Genomic DNA, 22,940 nt, shown 5'->3' on the forward strand with positions numbered 1-22,940 from the left:
ATTTATCCGGCCCCCACTGCACTTCCGGAAGGGACACCTCTTTCATTGGTGGTCAGTGAGAGGAGCATAGTTCCCATTGAAATACTGGTCAGTTTGTTGATTTAAATTTACTTGTTCTTTATTTTAAATGCTGTATTTGTTCCCGTTTTGTTTTTTTACTTTAAAATAAAATATGTGCAGTGTGCATAGGGATTTGTTCATAGTTTTTTTATAGTCCGGCCCTCCAGTGGTCTGAGGGACAGTGAACTGGCCTCCTGTGTAAAAAGTTTGGGGACCCCTGGCTTAGAGTGTGATTCCTTCAGATATTTTGTGTTTGTTTGTTTGTTTGTTTTTCTTTTTTTATTATTGCTGGCCTCTTTTCACCATACAGGTATCAGTTCAATCCTGACCACTCAACCTAAGGTAGCCCCCAGTTACTTCCAATCACATTACTATGTTATCTTTCCAGTGGTGGGATTCAGTAATTTAGCACTGGTTCAGCAGAACCGATACCTAACTTTTTGTTGAGGTCGGTGAACCAGTTGTTGTTTTTTCTTTTTCTTTTTTCTATGTATAATTTTTAAAATTAATTTAAATGGGGTGACATTGATAAATCAGGGTACATATGTTCAGAGAAAACATCTCTACGTTATTTTGACATTTGATTATGCTGCATTCCCATCACCCAAAGTCCAATTATCTTCCATCACCTTCTAACTGGTTTTCTTTGTGCCCCTACCCTCCTCCAATCTCCTCCCTCTCCAACTCCCCACTCCGTAACACCCACACTCTTGTCGATGTCTCTGAGTCTCATTTTTATGTCCCACCTCTGTATGGAATCATACAGTTCTTAGTTTTTTTTTTCTGATTTACTTATTTCACTCAGTATAATGTTATCAAGGTCCATCCATGTTGTTGTAAATGGACATTGTAAATGATCCAATGTCATCATTTCTTATGGTTGAGTAGTATTCCATAGTATATATGTACCAAAGCTTGTTTTTTCCTTTTTTGTATTTTTCTTAAGTTGGAAATAGGGAGGCAGTCAGACAGACTCCTGCATGCGCTCGACCAGGATCCACCCGGCATGCCCAACAGGGCGGCGATGCTCTGCCCATCTGGGGAATTGCTCTGTTGTAACCAGAGCCATTCTAGTGCCTGAGGCAGAGGCCATAGAGCCGTCCTCAACGCCCGGGCCAACTTTGCTCCAATGGATCCTTGGCTGCAGGAAGGAAAGAGAGAGACAAAGAGGAAGGAGAGAGGGGGGGATGGAGAAGCAGATGGGCGCTTCTCAAGTGTGCCCTGGCCGGGAATCGAACCCGGGACTCCTGCACGCCAGGCCAACGCTCTACCACTGAGCCAACCGGCAAGGGCTGTACCAAAGTTTTTTAATCCACTCATTAACTGACGGACAATTGGGCTGTTTCCAGATCTTCACTGTGAACAATGCTGCCATGCCATAAACATGAGGGTGCATTTCTTCTTTTCAAACAGTGCTTTGGTGTTCTTGGGGTATATTCCCAAAAGTGGTATAGCTGAGTCAAAAGGCAGTTCGATTTTAAATTTCTTGAGAAATCTCCATACTGTTTTCCACAGTGGCTGCACCAGTCTGCATTCCCACCAGCAGTGCAGGAGGGTTCCCTTTTCTCCACATCGTTGCCAGCACTTATTCTGTGTTGTTTTGTTGATGAGCGCCATTCTGACTGGTGTGAGGTGATATCTCATTGTGGTTTTAATTTGCATTTCTCTAATATTAGTGATGTTGAGCATTTTTTCATATGCCTATTGGCCATGTGTATGTCCTCTTTGGAGAAGTGTCTATTCATTTCTTTCGCCCATTTTTTGATTGGATTGTTTGTCTTTCTGGTATTGAGTTTTATAAGTTCTTTATAAATTTTGGTTATTAATCCCTTATCAGACATATTGTCAAATATATTCTCCCATTGTGTAGTTTGTCTTTTTATTCTGTTCTTATTGTCTTTAGCTGCGCAGAAGCGTTTTAGTTTGATATAGTCCCATTTGTTTATTCTGTCTTTTATTTCACTTGCCCATGGAGATAAATTCAGCAAATATATTGCTGCGAGAGATGTCGGAGAGCTTACTGCCTATGATTTCTTCTAAGATGCTTATGGTTTCATAGCTTACATTTAAGTCTTTTATCCATTTTGAGTTTATTTTTGTGAATGGTGTAAGTTGGTGGTCTAGTTTCATTTCTTTGCAGGTAGCTGTCCAATTTTCCCAACACCATTTATTAAAGAGGCTGTCTTTACTCCATTGTATGCTCTGACCTCCTTTAAAAAATATCAGTTGTCCATAGAGCTGTAGGTTTATTTCTGGGTTTTCTGTTCTGTTCCATTTATCTAATGCCTGTTCTTATGCCAGTACCAGGCTGTTTTGAGTACAATGGCCTTGTAGCATAACTTGATATCTGGAAGTGTGATACCTCCCACTTTATTTTTCCTTTTCAAGATTGCTGAGGCTATTCGTGTTCTCTTCTGGTTTCATATAAAGTTTTGGAATATGTGTTCTTTATCTTTGAAGTAAGTCATTGGTATTTTAATCAGTATTGCATTGAATTTAGAAATTGCTTTGGGTAATATAGACATTTTAATGATGTTTATTCTTCCTAACCATGAACACGGTATATGCTTCCACTTGTTTGTATCTTCCCTCATTTCTTTTATCAATGTTTTATAATTTTCTGAGTACAAGTCTTTAATCTCCCTGGTACAATTTATTCCTAGGTAATTTATTTTTTGCTTTCAATGGTAAAATGGATTGCTTCCTTAATTTCTCTTTCTGACAGTTTATTGTTAGTGTATAAAAATGCCTCTGATTTCTGAGTATTAATTTTATATCCAGCCACCTTGCTAAATTCATTTATCAGGTCTAGTAGTTTTTTGACTGAGACTTCAGGGTTTTCTATATACAATATCATATCATCTGTAAATAATGATAGTTTTATTTCTTCTTTTCCAATTTGGATGCCTTTTATTTCTTTTTCTTGTCTGATTGCTGTAGCTAGGACAGCCAGACTATGTTGAATAAGAGTGGTGAAAGGGGGCACCCCTGCCTTGTTCCTGATCTTAAGGGTATTGCTTTTAATTTTTGCCCATTGAGTATGATGTTGGCTGTGGGTTTGTCATAGATGGCCTTTATCATGTTGAGGTATGTTCCCTGTATTCCCACTGTGCTGAAAGTTTTGATCATGAATGGCTGCTGGATTTTATCAAATGCTTTTTCTGCATCTATTGAAATTATCATGTGGTTTTTCTCCTTCCTTTTGTTTATGTGATGAATCACATTGATTGATTTGGGATTATTGTACCAGCCTTGCCTCCCAAGAATAAATCCCACTTGTTCATGGTGTATGATTTTTTCATATATTGCTGGATTCGGTTTGCTAATATTTTGTTGAGGATTTTAGCATCTAAATTCATCAGGGATATTGGCCTATAATTTTCTTTCTTTGTGTTGTCTTTGCCTGGTTTTGGAATCAGAATTATTCTCGCCTCATAAAAGGAGCTTGGAAGTCTTCCTTCCTCTTGAATTTTTTGAAATAGCTTGAGAAGGATAGGAGTTAGTTCTTCTTTGAATATTTGGTAGAATTCACTTTTGAAACCAACAGGCCCCTGACTTTTCTTTGTTGGGAGTTTTTTGATAACTATTTCAATCTCATTTGGTGTAATTGGTCTGTTTAGGTTTTCTGATTCTTCCAGATTAATTTTTGGAAGATTATATGTTTCAAGGAAATTGTCCATTTCATCTAGGTTCTCTCGTTTTTTGGCGTACAGTTCTTCATAGTATTTTCTTACAATATTTTGTATTTCTGTTGTGTCAGTTGTTATTTCTCCACTCTCATTTCTAATTTTATTTATTTGAGTCTTCTTTCTTTTTTTCTTGGTGAGTCTGGTTAAAGGTTCATTGATCTTGTTTACCTTTTCAAAGAACCAACTCCTGCTTTCATTGATCCTCTGTATTGTTTCTTTAGCTTCTATGTCATTTATTTCTGCTCTGATCTTTATTATTTCCTTCCTTCTACTAGCTCTGGGCTTTACTTGCTGTTCTTTTTTTAGTTCTTTTAGATGCAGGGTCAAGTTGTTTATTTCAGCTTTTTTTAGCTTCTTGAGGTATGCCTGTAATGCTATAAACTTCCCTCTCAGGACTGCTTTGGTTGTGTCCCGTAAATTTTGAGTTGATATATACACATTATCATTTGTTTCTAGGAATTTTTTAATTTCTTTTTTTGATCTCATTGTTAACCCATTCATTATTTAATAACATGCTATTTAGTTTCCAAGTGTTTGAGTATTTTTCAGTTTTTCTGTTGTGGTTGATTTCTAGTTTCATGCCATTGTGATCAGAGATAGTGCTCGATATGATTTCAATCTTTTTAAATTTGTTGAGGCTGCTTTTGTGCCCTAAGATGTGGTCTATCCTAGAGAATGTACCATGAGCACTTGAAAAGAATGTATATTCTGCTGCTTTAGGGTGAAAGGTTCTAAAGATATCTATTAAATCGAGTTGATCTACTATGTCCTTCAAGTCTGCTGTTTCTTTGTTAATTTTCTTTCTTGAGGATCTATCTAGTGATGTTAGTGGGGTATTGAAATCCCCTACTATTATAGATTTGCTGTTGATCTCGCCCTTTAAATCCATCAAAGTCTGTTTTATATATTTGGGTGCTCTTATATTAGGTGCGTAGATATTTATAACAGTTATATCTTCCTGTTGGAATCCTCCCTTTATCATTATGTAGTGACCTTCTTTTTCTCTAACTATAGTCTTTGTTTTAAAGTCCATTTTATCTGATATAAGTATTGCTACCCCAGCTTTTTTTTCATTTCCATTTGTGTGAAATATTTTTTTCCATCCTTTTATCTTCAGTCTATGTGCATCTTTTGTTTTAAGGTGTCTCTCTTGTAGACAGCATATTTATGGGTCCTACTTTCTTATCCATGCAGCTATGTTATGTCTTTTGATCGAATCATCTAATCCATTTATGGTTATTATTGATATGTAATTGTTTATTGTCATTTTATTCTTTAAAACTGTATTCCTCTTTTGCTATATTCTTTTTCTCCTTTGATCTGTTTACAACAGGCTCCTTAGTATTTCTTGGAGCCTTGGTTTGGTTGTAGTGAATTCCTGGAGGTTGTGGGGTTTTTTTTTGTTTTTTTGTTTTGTTTTGTTTTTTGTCTGGGAAGTTTTTATTTCTCCTTCAATTTTAAATGATAGCCTTGCTGGATAAAGTAGTCTTGGTTGTAGGCTCTTGGTCTGCATTACTTTGAAAATTTTTTGCCATTCTCTTCTGGCCTCTAGTGTTTCTGTGGAGAAGTCGGAAGTCATCCTTATGGGGGCTCCTTTGTAGGTGATAGTCTTTTTTTCTCTAGCAGCTTTTAATATTTTCTCTTTATCACTTAGCTTTGGTATTTTAATTATGATGTGTCTTGGTGTTGATTTCTTTGGGTTTCTCTTTAATGGAGTTCTCTGTGCTTCTTAAATTTGTGAGATGTTTTCCTGCCTTAATTGAGGGACGTTTTCAGCTTTGATATGTTTAAACAAAGTCTCTATCCCTTGTTCTTTCTCTTCTTCTTCAGGAACCCCTATGATGCGGATGTTATTTCTCTTCATGTTGTCACAGAGCTCTCTTAGAGTTTCCTCAGACTTTTTGAGTCTCTTTTCTTTCTTCTGCTTTGCTTCTGTGCTTTTGTTTATCTTGTCCTCTAACTTGTTGTTTTGATTCTCAACTTCATCCATCCTGCTTTTAATTCTTTCCATTGTGTTCTTCATGTCTGATATTGTATTTGCCATTTCTGACTGATTCTTTTTTATCATTTCAATGTCCTTTTTATATCTGCTATCTCTTTAGTGTTCGTAATGACTACGTATTGTTGTTCTAATATCTTTGAGCATCCTAACAATTGTTATTTTAAACTCTGCATCTGGTAATTTGGTTATATCTGACTCATTCATGTCCTTTTCTGGGGATTTCTCTTGATTCTTTTGTGTTGCATTTCTCTGCTTTCTATATTGTCTGTGTAAAAGAAGATTTTGGCCACTGGAGTTGACTGGGTGTGTCCTCTGTGTTCCCTCGGTGTGGTCTCTCTGCAGGCCCACCACCTCCTCTGCTGTTGCTGCCTAGGGCATTCAGGTATGGGCTTTGTTGGTGCCTGCCCACTGGGGCTGTTGCTGTGATTTCTGCTTCTCCTTCACAGGAGTGGCTGTGATCACATGCTCGGATATACAAGCCTCGGTGGACTTGGCCTTTGCCCCACCCCCACGGGTGGTGTTATGCTCAGCCCTGAGGTCATGGGTGAGCACCTTTGCTCAGCTGTGGGTGTCCGCCTGATTCCAGGCTTTCGCCTCCTTGCAGGAGGTGCCCACTCGTGGGATGTATGCAAGCCTTGGCTGCACAGGCCGGGTGGGACTGCATGCCCAGGCTCAGTATTGAAACTCCACCTGTTATGGGCTTTTGGCTCCACTCCCATGGGAGGAGCTGGCTCCCAAGTCAGGCTACAAGCCTAGGTTCCATAGGCTGGGCAAAGTTGTGCTCCTGCACCCTTGCTCAAGGGCAGGTCTCTGCCCCTTCCAGGGCTCCTGCCCTTCCTCCACAGGCTGGATTGTAGACAGCCTGCAGCTGGGCTTGACCACTTTTGCACATCCCTTCCTCCCGAGCCGGGCAAGACTAAGCTCACACCTGAGACCCAGTGGTGGCCAGCTGGCTTCTACCCTTGCCGACAGAACCGCACTTCTGCGTCCCACCATTGCCCGCCCTTGGGCGAGCCCTCAGCCGTGTGGGTGGGGCGCTGCAGCTCAGACCCTAACACTCACTACTCTAGTCCCAGAAGCTCCCTCCTTCTAAGTGACTCTGCTCTGAGTGCCATGGGAGAGCTTGTTTGGAGGCTGTCTTGCTTCCCTTTGCTGGTATTGCTGTTTCCAAGGGAAATATTCACTTCAGATTTGGGGAGTGACTCATCCCAGGAGTTAGGGTGGCTCTCTCTCAAAATGTTTCTCCCTATACCTCCTAGACTACACTCTCTTCCTGATACTTTGGTCCTCTCCTCTCTCCCTGACCCCCGGAGCCCCAGGTGAGTGGTTGTGAGAGAGATTTTCTGCGCGGTCCCTTTAAAAAGAATCCTCTGTCTGCGAAATCAATCTCTTTCTCACAAACAGTATCTTGACTCGTTTCCAGCTAAATATTGTCCATACACCTCTTCTAGGCTCTGGAGCTGCTGGCTGGGGCTTTGTTCTTGGGACTCAGGACCCTCCCCTCTCTGCTAAACTCACTTCCCACCACGCGAGTCTCTCCCGGCTGCTGTTTGCTCCGGGGAGGTGGAAAGCCCTCTCTGCGTTTCTGCTTTTCCTACCAGTCTCATTGTGCCTTCTTCAGTGTTCCTTGGTTGAAGAGTCCTCTTAGTTTAGTCCAAAGTTGGTTTTTCCAGATGATGGTTCTTAAAATTAGTTTGTAATCCACTTTGGTTCGGGGAGGTGGAAGCTGGTATGTCCGCCTACTCCATTGCCATCTTCTATCTATGTATAATTTCACACACACAATAACTGGGCCCTGCTCAAAAGTCAGTCAAACCAGTTGTTAAAATGGCACTTGTCATCAGTGTTCTCTCTAAGGTGGGCACCTGGGCAGCTGCTCAGTGTGGAAATCACAAGTTTACATTCCTTACTCTTTTTTAATGTTCATCTGCATAACAGTGTATTCTAAGTGCCTGTAGTAATGTTCATTCTGTCCATAGGTGAAAAAGAAAATTAATGGAACTATGCTTGTAATATTTATTTATTCATTTCATAAAACTCATTATACCTTTAATGAAATACTACATTTTAATTCCCTCTCATTTGTTAGTTCAGTAAAAAAACTTACACTTAAAGAGAAAAAATGCCAAACAACTAAGAAGTGATAAGATGTCATTGGAAATATCTTAAATAACAGTTTTATTGTTTTTTGTCAGGTATTATTTAAAATGTTTCATTAATTTTTAAAAACTCTTTCTTACAACATAATCTAGTTTAGTGTACCTCTTTTATTGTTCTTATTTGAGTGTATGTTAAATGCATGAAATAATAAACTCCCTTTAGGTATATTTTTTTATACTTAAAACTGTCATTAGAGCAGAGAACTGGCTGTTAAATTGTTTGAATCCCACCAACGTATGTTTCCCACATTAAACATTGTTTCCCTCACTATAATGTAAGCTCTGTGTTAGCAGTAACCTTATCTGTGTTGTTCAATATTGCATCCCCAATGTGTTAAACAGTAGATGGCACATAAGAAATCTTTGATAACCACCTGAATGGAGCTAGAATTTGAACCCAGGTCTGACTAACTCCAAAGTTTTGACCTTAAAACTGATGCCTTAGTCTTCTCTAAATCCTTTGTCTACCAGATCCTTAATGTGAAAACTCAAAAATGAGGAAATTGCCATTGTGAACCTAGCCACCTTGGGAAAAAAGCAAAACATAAATTCTAACTATTATCTGTAATTAGAACTTTATCTCTGGGATAGATTTAGTATCATCTAACTTTTTGTTTGTTTAATGTTGGTATTTTTTTTTTTTGCCAAAGAGAAAAACATATTTATAAGTCGCCTCACAATCATTCTTGCCTTTTCGTACTGTGAGCTTTTTCTTAATTCCCAGGGAGCACTGAGAATTTCTCAAATGGTCTCTTATCTCCCAGACATTCCCACACACTTTATCACTACAACACCTCTGTAATAAGGCAGTGATAGCAGAGCTATGACAAAATATTGCTATTTTAGATTCCAAACACCTTCCAGATATGTTTTATCTCTCTTATATGCCTTTGACATGGTAAGTGCTATTGTACACTTTGCAGTTTGCCCTTCATTTTATGGTACATATGACAGGCAAGTTTTCATATGGGTACAATCAAGAAGTACTGTGAGAGGAAGAACTTTGGAGTTGGTATAAAAGAGAAAACAGCCTGACCAGGTGATGGAGCAGTGAATAGAGCATCGGACTGGGATGTGGAGGACCCAGGTTCAAAACCCTGAGGTCACCAGCTTGAGTGCGAGCTCACCAGCTTGAGCACAATATCACTGGCTTGAGCAAGGGATCATAGACATGACCTCATGGTAGCTGACTTGAGCTCAAAGGACACTGGCTTGAAGCCCAAGGTCACTGGTTTGAGTGAGGGGTCACTCAGTCTGCTGCAGCCCCCCTGGTCAAGGCACATATGAGAAAGCAATCAATGAACAACTACGGTGCTGCAACGAAGAACTGATGCTTCTCATCTCTCTCCCTTCCTGTCTGCCCCTGTCTGTCTCTCTCTCTCTCTCTGTCTCTTTCTCTGTAACTATCACACACAAAAAATAAATAATAAGAAGAAGAGAGAACAGAGAGACAGAGTAACATTGAATTTAACCTTCACTGTGTGGTCATTTTGTCTAATGTTGAGTACTATATTTCTTTAGATAATGGAAACTTTGTATCTGCTTTTTCAAATATTTCTGTACTTTCCAAATGGTCTTCAATGAGAAAACCAATATGTTACTAAATAATAAAAATCTTCTCCTTCAAATGGATAAGACTCAATAAGTTTTGCCAAAGTTGAAGTGGTATCTGTTTGGAGTGATGGCCTACTTCCAAACAATGACTTTCGGGTGTCCTGTTAAGGCTATCTATCATGAACCAAAAGTTTCCAGGTGTTAGTATGGAGTGAGGAGGCCTGAGGTAAGGGAGCTTAATAAGGCAGGGGGAAAAATCCCAATAACAGGAGCTGAATAAAAATATAAGGAGCTGAAGCTATGGTTTCTTGGGAACTTGGCAGAACAAGAAGGCAAAAACATGCAGCTAACAGACAGGAAGCCATCACTGTCCTCTGTCACTGAGGAAAGTAACCAGAGAAACCTCACTGGCCACAAGCAATTTCCTGTAATGCCAGCTCTGGCAGTTCCCCGAGGAGTCTTCAATTACAGTCGGGAGCGGGGGAAGCATAAAAGAGGTGCCTTCCAGGGAACATGACAAGACTAGGCCCTGAGGAAGTCTCTGCCCTAACCTGGTTTGATGGGGGTCACTCCAAACCCTGCTTCACCCAGGCCACGCCACTGGTGTCATTCCCATGCTGGAATGCTCTCCCTCTTAAGCCTCTCAAAATCCATCTGCTTCTTATACCCACAAAACGTTAGAACTGGCAAGGCCCTGAGAGATTATCTAATGCAGTGGTTCTTAATTCTATCAGACCAGCACACCATTTTTATTATAAGCATTTATTATTATTTCTGGCTATCTTGCAAAGAAATTTGTAAGAATGTTATAACAAACATGTAAGCAATAATTTAAAATACACACATTATGTCATAATTGTATTGCAAAGAAAAAAGAAAACTCCAAAAGTCATTTATAATGGAGCAGACATATTTTAATATGTAAATGCTTAGTCATAGCTATATTTGAAGATATAATAAAATTGTCAGAGGCTAGCAGCTTGACAGGAAATGATGATAATTGTGACAGCCTGCTGAGGCAAAATGACACTGGAAAATTGCATTGGTGACTCAGATACTATAACTGGAGTTGCTTTGATGGTGGCAATGTTCTGAAATGCTGAATAACTCATAGCCAAAGTATTGAAAAGTAGTTCAATCATTCCTTTATTTACACGATAGTTTTAATCAGTAATATTAAAACCATGAAAAATGCATTTGAATATGTAAAATGTGGTTATGTTCTAAGCTCAGATGATTATAAAGTTTTCACCTCTATGAATGGTCAGAGGTGTTCTAAGTGTAGAGCAGGATGCGACACAATACTTTGTAGTGTACAGAACACTTCACTCCTGGCCTCTACGTAAGAGCCTCACTCAACCATTTCGACAGGCAAAAATTCCCTCACAATTTCCAAAATACCCCATGGAGGTAGGATACATATGCTGAGAACTACTAGTCTAATATAAATCACCCATTCTACAGATAAGAACACTGAGGGAAATGACTTTGAATCAGATCATACTGCTAGCTAGTGTACCTTAACACTTCTAACCCTAATACCATATTCTGTCTACTATTCCATACCTCTCCAGGGAAAGCTCAAGTTTCATTTCTTCTATGATCACTCCAACTCAGTTAAAAGACACTATATGTCCCACTCATTGAGAAAGTGTCATATGTTCCTGCAGAATAGTCCTTGCAATGTTCTCTAGGTTGCATTGTTGAGAGTCTTGTTTTCTCAACCAAACAATAATGTCTATAAGGGCAAAGTCAACCTATTTTACCTCTTTGTATATCCCCAAGATGTTTGAGACAACCTATATTCTAAGCATTACCAGAGACAATGTACCTTAGTAAAGCATATAAGCTCTGGAGTTAGTCTGTACAGGCTTAAATCCCAGCTCTAGGGTGATCTTAGGCAAAAAAAAAATTAATATCTTTGATACCCAATTTTCAATTTGTAAAATGGGTATGGCAACAGTATTTACTGTATAAGGGTTGATTGGAGGATTTTATTAAGTGACACATGCAAAGCATTCTGGCTGGTTCATAGTAAGCACTCATTGTCAGCTTTTATTATTACATTAATATTAGGTATGCTACAATTCTCAGCATCTCTGTTAAAACTCTAGTCTCTCTGGAGTTGATGATGAAGTTGGTATGAAATGAGATGGTCATGCCAGTTTGTCTGTGGCTGATGTCCACTGTGCTTGGTTAGGATAATATTTGGATTCGTTAGTGTCTGTGTATAACTGATTGTTAAATAAAGTCACCAATATTAAACATATCTTTCCTTTTGCTGATGTTGGTTCTTTTATATTAAATGCCTTTCCTACCCCCTTTTGCCATTTACCACAAACCTAACTTCTATTCATTCTTCAACATCCAGCTCAAATACCATATTCTCTGTGAAGACACCACCACCCCAATATTTCCCTCTCAGCAATCTTAGGCAGAAGTTCTTACTCCCTCCTCTTTGTTAATAATGCTTTGCAATATTTGACTCAATCAATTTGGTTCTGCCATCAGAATTGGAACAGAACTTTGTTTTATTTTCTCTGTAGCCCTGGCACAAGCATGTACAGTACTCAGTAACAGGCAATGAAATAATTGCTCTCAGAACAACTGATTACAAACATTAGACCAGTTTCACTTGAGATTCCCCTCCTCCCTTTAGTTTCCTGAAATAGTTACATCATATTATCCCTTCTACAAATTGGTATGCTTTTCCAGGTATTGCCAGTACTTCCTGGCATTAGCACTAGCAGGGATGACAATAACACAAATGGAAACCCAGAAACAGAGATGGGCTATAAGAGCAGCTTAGCTGAAGTGACTGAATGGTTGGCAAAGGTAAGCTATTTTTGTGAGCAATTCTCTAGAATCTTGGGTGACAAAAAGCTTGCTATACAACATTTTATTTTGACTATTCACTCAGCAAATATTAAGAACCCACCAGCTGCTAGGCACTGTGCTAGACATACGGGATAGAGGTTGTATCATAGAACCACAAGTGAAAACAAATCCTTGCTCTCATGGTATTTACAATCCAGAGGGAAAGACACAGTAAACAACAACAAAAAATTGCATCCATATTTATTAAATCATGTGTTAGGGCAGAAAATATAGCAGTGTAAGAGGGATATTATTTTATATAGGGTAGTTAGAGAAAGTTTTGCTCATAAGGTGGCTTCTGAGCAGAGAACAGTGTTTCTCAAAGCAATGGTCCTTGGGCCAGCATCATTAGCCCTGGAAATGTGTTAGAAATGCAAATCATTGCTCCTCCTACTCAATCATGAACTTTAGAATGGGGCCTACAAATCTGTGTTTTAATAAGCCCTTTGGGTGATTCTGATGCATGATAAAGTCTGAGAACCTTTGTGAGGGGGCAAGCTCTGCAGTAATCTGGGGAAAGAATCCCAGGCAAAGGCAAAGGAAAGAGTAAGAGCAAAGGCAGTAAAATGAGAAAACATGCTTGATGTTTTGGCTGAGCAGCAAAGAGGCTGGAGCACTGGGATAGACTGAGTAAGGGGATTAAGATTGATGATGAGGTCAGAGATGTAGCCGGGGCCAGATCATGTAAGATTTTATAGACCACTGTAAGAAATCTGACTCGGGAAAAACATTGAACTCTTTTGAACACAGGAATGACATCCACTGATTTACGTTTTAAGATGAATCACTCTAGATGCCATGTGAACTGCCATGGGGCAAGGGCGGAAGCAGGAAAACCATGTAGGTGGCCGTCATGGGAATTCAGCAAAAGAAGGATGGTGACTTGAACTGGAGAGGCAGTTGTAGAGACCCGCAGAAGTGGGAGGATTCTGAATATGTTTGAAAGGTAGAGCTGCTAGAATTTGCTGATAGATTGGATATGGGTTGACTAAAGGGAAGAAGTCAAGGATGACTTCAAAGTTTCTGTACTGAGCATCTATAAAGATGACACTGTCATTTATTCAGATAGAGAAAATTGTTGGAGGAGCTGGATTTAGGGACATCAGGGATTCTGGTTTTAATATGTCTATCTAAATAAATAAAAGTGAAGTGGTTACCAGGAGAAGGGGATGGGGGAAGGGTGTAAAGAGGGACAAATGTATATAAGGTGATGCAAAACGAGTTGACTTTGGTGATGGGTATACAACATAATCAGCAGTTGAAATGCTACAGAAATGTTTACCTGAAACCTATTTACTCTTATTGATCAATATCACCCTGTTAAATTTAATTTTCTAAAAAGAAAGTCTATCTAAATGGAGAAACTGAGCAGATAACTGGCTATGCTAGTCTGGAGTTCATGGGAGATTGCTAGCTTGGAGATGTACATGTGGTGCTTCACTTAGTATACATTCAAATATGTTGTAGGAACAAACACTCAAATCTCAATTATTGAATACATCTTAAGGTTTATTTCTTGTTCATGTCACAAATTAGTGAATACAGGGTACTGTCCATAGTGGCCTATTTCACTTAGCATAATGCCTTCTAGGTTCATTCAGGCTGCCTTAAAAAGTAAGATTTCCTTTTTTTTTTTTATGACTGCATAGTAATCCATTATGTAAGTGGATCACACCTTTTTTAATACACTCATCTACTGATGGGCACTTGGGCTATTTCCAGATCTCAGCTATTGTAAATAACACTGAAATGAACATACAAGTGAATATATTCTCTTAGTTTTTTTTTTTTTTCTGATTTACTTATTTCACTCCGTATAATGTTGTCAAGGTCCATCCATGTTATTGTAAATGATCCGATGTCATCATTTCTTATGGCTGAGTAGTATTCCATAGTATATATGTACCACTGCTTTTTAATCCACTCGTCCTCTGACGGACACTTGGGCTGTTTCCAGATCTTCGCTATTGTGAACAATGCTGCCACAAACATGCGGGTGCATTTCTCCTTTTCGAGCTGTTCTATGGTGTCCTTGGGGTATATTCCTAAAAGTGGGATAGCTGGGTCAAAAGGCAGTTCGATTTTCAGATTTTTGAGGAATCTCCATACTGTTTTCCACAGTGGCTGCACCAGTCTGCATTCCCACCAGCAGTGCAGGAGGGTTCCCTTTTCTCCACATCCTCGCCAGCACTTATTCTGTGTTGTTTTGTTGATAAGCGCCATTCTGACTGGTGTGAGGTGATATCTCATTGTGGTTTTAATTTGCATTTCTCTAATGATTAGTGATGTTGAGCATTTTTTCATATGCCTATTGGCCATCTGTATGTCCTCTTTGGAGAAGTGTTTATTCATCTCTTTTGCCCATTTTTGGATTGGGTTGTTTGTCTTCCTGGTGTTGAGTTTTACAAGTTCTTTATAAATTTTGGTTATTAACCCCTTATCAGACGTATTGTCAAATATGTTCGCCCATTGTGTAGTTTGTCTTTTTATTCTGTTCTTGTTGTCTTTAGCTGTGCAAAAGCTTTTTAGTTTGATATAGTCCCATTTGTTTATCCTGTCTTTTATTTCACTTCCCTGTGGAGATAAATCAGCAAATATATTGCTCTGAGAGATGTCCGAGAGCTTACTGCCTATGTTTTCTTCTAAGATGCTTATGGTTTCACGGCCTACATTTAAGTCTTTTATCCATTTTGAGTTTATTTTTGTGAGTGGTGTAAGCTGGTGATCTAGTTTCATTTTTTTGCAGGTAGCTGTCCAATTTTCCCAACACCATTTGTTAAAGAGGCTGTCTTTATTCCATTGTATTTCCTTACCTCCTTTGTCAAATATCAGTTGTCCATAGAACTGTGGGTTTATTTCTGGGTTCTCTGTTCTGTTCCATTGATCTATATGCCTGTTCCTATGCCAGTACCAGGCTGTTTTGAGTACAACGGCCTTGTAGTATAACTTGATATCAGGAAGTGTGATACCTCCCACTTTATTCTTCTTTTTTAAGATTGCTGAGGCTATTCGTGTCCTCTTTTGGTTCCATATAAATTTTTGGAATATGTGTTCTATATCTTTGAAGTATGTCATTGGTATTTTAATTGGTATTGCATTGAATTTATAGATTGCTTTGGGTAATATAGACATTTTAATGATGTTTATTCTTCCTAACCATGAGCACGGTATATGCTTCCACTTGTTTGTATCTTCCTTGATTTCTTTTATCAATGCTTTGTAATTTTCTGAGTACAAGTCTTTAGTCTCCTTGGTTAAGTTTACTCCTAGGTACTTTATTTTTTTGGTTGTAATTGTGAAGGGGATTGTTTCCTTAATTTCTCTTTCTGACTGTTCATTGTTGGTGTATAAAAATGCTTCTGATTTCTGAGTATTGATTTTATATCCTGCCACTTTGCTGAATTTATTTATCAGGTCCAGTAGTTATTTGACTGAGACTTTAGGGTTTTCTATATACAATATCATATCATCTGCAAATAATGATAGTTTTACTTCTTCTTTTCCAACTTGAATGCCTTTTATTTCTTCTTCTTGTCTGATTGCTGTGGCTAGGACTTCCAGGACTATGTTAAATAAGAGTGGTGAAAGGGGGCACCCCTGCCTTGTTCCTGATCTTAAGGGTATTGCTTTTAATTTTTTCCCATTGAGTATGATGTTGGCCGTGGGTTTCTCATAGATGGCTTTTATCATGTTGAGGTATGTTCCCTGTATTCCCACTTTGCTGAGAGTTTTGATCATGAATGGCTGCTGGATTTTATCAAATGCTTTTTCTGCATCTATTGAAATTATCATGTGGTTTTTCTCCTTCTTTTTGTTTATGTGATGAATCACATTGATTGATTTATGAATATTGTACCAGCCTTGCCTCCCCAGAATAAATCCCACTTGATCATGGTGTATGATTTTTTCCATATATTGTTGGATCCGGTTTGCTAATATTTTGTTGAGGATTTTAGCATCTATATTCATCAGAGATATTGGCCTATAATTTTCTTTCTTTGTGTTGTCTTTGCCTGGTTTTGGAATCAGAATTATGCTCGCCTCATAAAAGGAGCTTGGAAGTCTTCCTTCCTCTTGAATTTTTTGAAATAGTTTGAGAAGGATAGGAGTTAGTTCTTCTTTGAATATTTGGTAGAATTCCGTTGTGAAGCCATCGGGCCCTGGACTTTTCTTTGTTGGGAGTTTTTTGATAACTGTTTCGATCTCCTTTGTTGTAATCGGTCTGTTTAGGTTTTCTGATTCTTCCAGATTGATTTTTGGAAGATTGTATGTTTCAAGGAATTTGTCCATTTCATCTAGGTTGTCTAGTTTTGGCATACAGTTCTTCATAGTATTTTCTTACAATATTTTGTATTTCTGTTGTGTCAGTTGTTATTTCTCCACTCTCATTTCTAATTTTATTTATTTGAGTCCTCTCTCTCTTTTTCTTAGTGAGTCTAGTTAAAGGTTCATCAATCTTGTTTACCTTTTCAAAGAACCAGCTCCTAGTTTCATTGATCCTCTGTATTGTTTCTTTAGCCTCTATGTCATTTATTTCCCCTCTGACCTTTATTATTTCCTTCCTTCTACTACATTTGGGCTTTACTTGCTGTTCTTTTTCTAATTCTTTTAGATGCAGGGTTAAGTTGTTTATTTGAGCTTTTTCTAGCTTCTGAAAGTGTGCCTGTAGTGCTATGAACTTCCCTCTCAGCACTGCTTTCGCTGTGTCCCATAAATTTTGAGTTGTTGTATGCTCATTGTCATTCATTTCTAGGAATTTTTTTATTTCTTCTTTGATCTCATTCTTAATCCATTCATTATTTAACACCCTGCTATTTAGTTTCCATGTGTTTGAGAATTTTTGAGCTTTTCTGCTGTGATTCATTTCTAGTTTCATGCCGTTGTGATCGGAGAAAGTGCTTGATATGATTTCAGTCTTCTTAAATTTGTTGAGAGCACTTTTGTGCCCTAACATGTGGTCTATCCTAGAGAATGTACCATGAGCACTTGAAAAGAATGTATATTCTGCTGCTTTAGGGTGAAAGGTTCTGAAGATATCTATTAAATCGAGTTGATCTAGTGTTTCCAATAAGTCTGCTGTTTCTTTGTTAATTTTCTTTCTTGAGGATCTATCTAGTGATGTTAGTGGGGTATTGAAATCCCCTACTATTATAGTATTGCTGTTGATCTCGCCCTTTAAATCCATCAAAGTCTGTTTTATATATTTGGGTGCTCCTATATTAGGTGCATAGATATTTATAATAGTTATATCTTCCTGTTGGATTACTCCCTTTATCATTATGTAGTGGCTTTCTTTATCTCTTACTATATCCTTTGTTTTAAAGTCCAATTTGTCTGATATAAGTATTGCTACCCCAACTTTTCTTTCATTTCCGTTTGCATGAAATATTTTTTTCCATCCTTTTACCTTCAATCTATGTGTGTCTTTTGTTCTAAGGTGTGTCTCTTGTAGAAAACATATGTATGGGTCCTGTTTTCTTATCCACGCAGCTACCCTATGTCTTTTGATTGGATCATTTAATCCATTTACATTTAAGGTTATTATTGATATGTAGTTGTTTATTGCCATTTTCTTCTTTAAAGGTGTATTCCTTTTTTTGCTATATTCTTTTCCAACTTTGATCTGTTTACAACAGGCCCCTTAACATTTCTTGCAGCGTTGGTTTGGTTGTAATGAATTCCTTGAATTGTTTTTTGTCTGGGAAGCTTTTTATTTCTCCTTCAATTTTAAACGATAGCCTTGCTGGATAAAGTAGTCTTGGTTGTAGGTTCTTGTTCTGCATTACTTTGAATATTTCTTGCCATTCCCTTCTGGCCTCAAGTGTTTCTGTTGAGAAGTCGGATGTCATCCTTATGGGGGCTCCTTTGTAGGTGATAATCTTTTTTTCTCTTGCAGCTTTTAATATTTTCTCTTTATCGCTTAGCTTTGGTATTTTAATTATGATATGTCTTGGTGTAGGTTTCTTTGGGTTTCTCTTTAATGGAGTTCTCTGTGCTTCTTGGACTTGTGAGAGTTTCTCTTGCATTAATTTAGGGAAGTTTTCAGTTATGATATGATTGAACAAAGTCTCTATCCCTTGTTCTTTTTCTTCTTCTTCAGGAACCCCTATGATGCGGATGTTATTTCTCTTCATGTTGTCACAGAGCTCTCTAAGTGTTTCCTCTGACTTTTTGAGTCTCTTTTCTCTTTTCTTCTCTGCTTTCATTCCTTCATTCCAGTTGTCCTCCAACTCACTGATTCGATCCTCAGCTGTATCCATCCTATTTTTAATTCCTTCCATTGTGGTCTTCATTTCTGATATTGTACTTGTCATCTCTGACTGATTCTTTTTTAATATTTCAGTATCCTTTTTTATACTTGCTATTTCTTTATTTAGGTTTTCAAACTGCCCCTCCATTGTTGTTCTAAGATCCCTAAGCATCCTTACAATCATTATTTTGAACTCCGCATCTGGAAGTTTGATTATTTCCATATCACTCAGCTCATCTCTCAAAGGTGTCTCTTGTGGTTTCATTTGGGTTGCACTCCTTTGTTTTCTCATAATGGTGTTTTATTTGTAGAGTTGGTTGAGTCTAGGCTTGGTGTTGTCTGCCTCCAGTTTTCAGTTGTGTTATTTCTAGGTCTTCTTGGGTTGGTATCAGCTATTATTTGTAATCCACTTTCGGATTTGGGCAGCTTTGAAGTCTTGATTTGTTTGTTTTCTTAACAGGTGATAGTCTTGTTAACTGATCTCAGCAGGGGGCTTCCTTGAAACTGTAACCAGGAATGCTGTGGGTGTAACCTGAGATGCTGAAGGTCTCTTCCACCAACTAATCTCACTGGGGGCAGGGTTTTTTCTCAGCTTCAGTAGGGGGAGGTGTATCTCAGATCTCCATGGAGACCTGAGTTACTGCCCCTCCTCCCCACTTCTTGTTTTCAGCTGTGTCTTGTTGCGCTGATTGGAGCTGGATAGATGTCCGGAGATCTCTGATCCGGAAGCAGTTCAGCTCTGTTTTGTGAAAGGTTCAGTCCCTCCCCCAGCTATGGCCGCCTCCAGCACGAATGAGTCAGCTTTTTTATTTCGTTTCTTGCATACCTTAGCCCCTCACAGTCCTTTCCACTTGGGAGATAAGCTGGTCTTTTCAACCCACCTTGCTCCCTGGTCGCCAGGTAAGTGGCTGTGAGCAGTAGTTTCTGCTCTTTTTCCTCTGTGAAATCCTCTCTGGGGTCTCAGCCTCACCCCCCCCTTCCGTTCCTGTAAGCAGAGGAGATTCAGGCACTCCTTACCAGGATTATTGTGGCTTCCTCTTTGCTCCTTGGTTTTTGAGAGCTGTTCTTGCAGTTCAGTGTTGGTTTTTCTTGCTGATTTTTCCTGAATTGATTTGTATTCCAGTTTGGTATTGAGAGCTGGGCATCTGTGCGTCCGCCTACTCCGCTGCCATCTTTTTTATTGTTTCGGGTTTCTTAAAATATATTTTAAAGTGGGATTATAGGTCAAAAGACAGTTCCATTTTCAGTTTTTTGAGGAAACTCCACACTGTTTTCTACAGTGGTTGCACCAATCTGTATTCCCAACAGCAGTGCACGAGGGTCCCCTTTTCTCTACACCAGCGGTTCTCAACCTGTGGGTCATGACCCCGGCGGGGGTCAAACGACCAAAACACAGGGGTCGCCTAAAGCCATGGGAAAATACATATTTATTATACAATACATTTTTAAATAAAATATGTATTTCCGATGGCTTTAGGCAACCCCTGTGTTTTGGTCGTTCGACCCCCACCGGGGTCGTGACCCACAGGTTGAGAACCGCTGCTCTACACCCTCACCAACATATGTTGTTTATTGATTTATTGATGATAGTCATTCTGACAGGTGTAAGGTGATACCTCATTGTGGTTTTAATTTGCAATTCTCTGATGAGTAATGATGATAACATTTTTTTTCATATGTCTATTGGCCACCAGTATGTCTTCTTGGAGAAGTTCCTATTCAGGTCATTTGCCCATTTTTTAAAATTGAATTGTTTGTCTTCCTGGTGTTGAGCTGTATATGTTGTTTATGTATTATAGAAATTAACCCCTATTTAATTGGCAAATATGTGCTCCCATTAAGTAGGCTGTCTTTTCAGTTTGTTGATGATTTCTTTTCTATGAAAATGCTTTTCAGTTTGATGTAGTCTCGTTTGTTATATTTTTTCCTTTGTTTCCCTTGTCCAAGGAGATATATCTGCAAAAATATTACTACAAGAAATGTCTGAGATTTTACTGTCTATGCTTTCCTCTAGAATTTTCATGGTTTCGAGTCTTACATTTAAGTCTATTATCCATTCTGAGTTTACTCTTTTGTATGGTGTTAGTTGGTGGTCTAGTTTCATTTTTTTTTTGCATGTACCTGTCCAATTTTCCCAATACCATTTATTGAAGAAACTGTCTTTACTCCATTGTATGACCTTTCCACCTTCTTCAAATATTAACTGACCACAGAGGTGTGGGTTTGTTTATGGGCTCTTTGTTTTGTTCCACTGATCTATATGTCTGTTCTTATGCCAGTACCAGGCTGTTTTGATTACAATAGTCTTATAGTAGAGTTTGATATCAGGTTGGGTGATATCTCTGACTTTGTTCTTCTTTACCAAGATAGCTGAGGCTACTCAATTTTTTTTGTTCCATATAAATTTTTATAATATTTTTTCTAGACCTGTGAAATATACCACTGGGATTTTAATAAGAATTATGTTGATGATATAGATTGCTTTGGGGAGTATGGATATTTAAATAATGTTAATTCTTGCAATCCATGAACACAATATATGCTTCCACTTATTAGTATCTTCTTCAATTTTATTTTCCAATATCTTATGATTTTCCAAGTACAGGCTTTTTACCACCTTAGTTAAATTTATTCCTAGGAACTTTACTTTTGTTGTTGTTGTTGTTGCAGTAGTAAGTGGAATTGTTTTCTCAATTTATCTTTCTGATAGTTTATTGTTAGGTATAAGAATGCTGCTGATTTCCAAATATTAATTTGTATCCTACTACTTTGCTAAATTTATTTATTAGATTGAATAGTTTTTTGGTGGAGTCTTTAGGATTTTCTATGTGTAATATCATGCTATCTGCAAATAATGACAGTTTCACTTCTTTTGCAATTTGCATGCCCTTTATTTCTTCTTCTTGTCTGATTGCTGCGACTAGGACTTCCAGAATTATGTTGAATAAGACTGTGGATATGGAAGAAGACATCCCTATCTTGTTCCTGATCTTAATGGAAATGCTTTTAGTTTTTGCCCATTGAGTATGACGTTGGCAGTGAGTTTGTCATATATGGCCTTTATTATGTTAAGGTATCATCCCTCTATTCTCACTTTACTCAGAGCTTTTATCACATAGTAAATGGGTGCCAGATTTTATCAAATGCCTTCTCTGCATATATTCATGTGATCGTGTGATTTTTAGTCTTCATTTTGTTTATGTGGGGTAAAACGTTAATTGATTTGTGCATAGTGTATCAACCTTGCATCCTTGGAATAAATCCCACTTGATCATGGTGAATGATCTTTGAATGTATTGTTAGGTCCAGTTTGCTAATATATTGCTAAAATTTTCACATTTATGTTCATTAAGGATATTGCCTATAGTTTTCTTTCTTTGTAGTGTCCTTACCTGGTTTTGGAGTGAGGATAATATTCGTCTCATAAAATGAGTTTAGAAGTCTTCCTCTTGAAATTTTTGGAGTAGCTTGAGAAGGATAGCTGTTACTTCTTCCTTAAATGTTTGCTAAAATTCACCTGTGAAACTATCTCGTTCAGGAATTTTGTTTGCTGGGAGTTATTTGATAACTTTGTAAGTTTCCCTGTTGTAATCAGTGTGTTTAAGTTTTCTGATTCTTCTATATTGATCTTCGGAAGATTGTATGTTTCAAGGAATTTATCCATTTTGCCTAGGCTGTCCAATTTTTGGCATATAGATCTTCATAGTATTTTCTTACAATCCTTGGTATTTATTTAGTATTACTTGTTATTTCTCCACTTTCATTTCTAAATTTATTTATTTGGGTCCTCTCTTTTTTTTTTGATGGGTCTGGTTAAACATTCATCAAACTTGTTTATCTTTTCAAAGAACCAGCTCTTAATTTCATTGATCTTTTGTATTTTTTTTAGCCTCTGTGTCATTTCTTTCTTTTGTTTTTTTATTGTGACAGAGATAGGGAGAGAGACAGAGAGAGGGACCCATAGAGACAGACAGTCAGGAAGAGAGAGAGAGATGAGAAGCACTAATTCTTCATTGTGGCACCTTAGCTGTTCACTGATTGCTTTCTCATATGTGCTTTGACCAGAGGTCTACAGCAGAGTGACCCCTTGCTCAAGCCAATGACCCTGGGTTCAAGCCAGTGACCTTGGGCTTCAAGTAAGTGACCTTTGAGCTCAAGTCATGGGATCATGTCTATGATACTATGCTAAAGCCAGTGACCCCACACTCAAGCTGGTAAACCTACTGTCAAGCCATATGAGCCCACACTCAAGCTGGTGACCTTGGGATTTTGAGCCTGGGTTCTCTGTATTTCAGTCTGACATTCTATCCACTGCATCACTCTGAATCAGGCTCTATGTAATTTATTTC

The 22,940-nt window shown here is 38.2% G+C and overlaps 1 protein-coding gene across 1 annotated transcript in view; it reads right to left on the reverse strand.

Moving 5' to 3' along the window:
- COL4A6 (collagen type IV alpha 6 chain) overlaps positions 1 to 22,940 on the reverse strand; it is a 423,902-nt gene that overhangs the window by 199,850 nt on the left and 201,112 nt on the right. The window lies entirely within an intron of this gene.

This window comes from Saccopteryx leptura, chromosome X, assembly GCF_036850995.1.
Source record: "Saccopteryx leptura isolate mSacLep1 chromosome X, mSacLep1_pri_phased_curated, whole genome shotgun sequence".
NCBI lineage: Eukaryota > Metazoa > Chordata > Mammalia > Chiroptera > Emballonuridae > Saccopteryx > Saccopteryx leptura.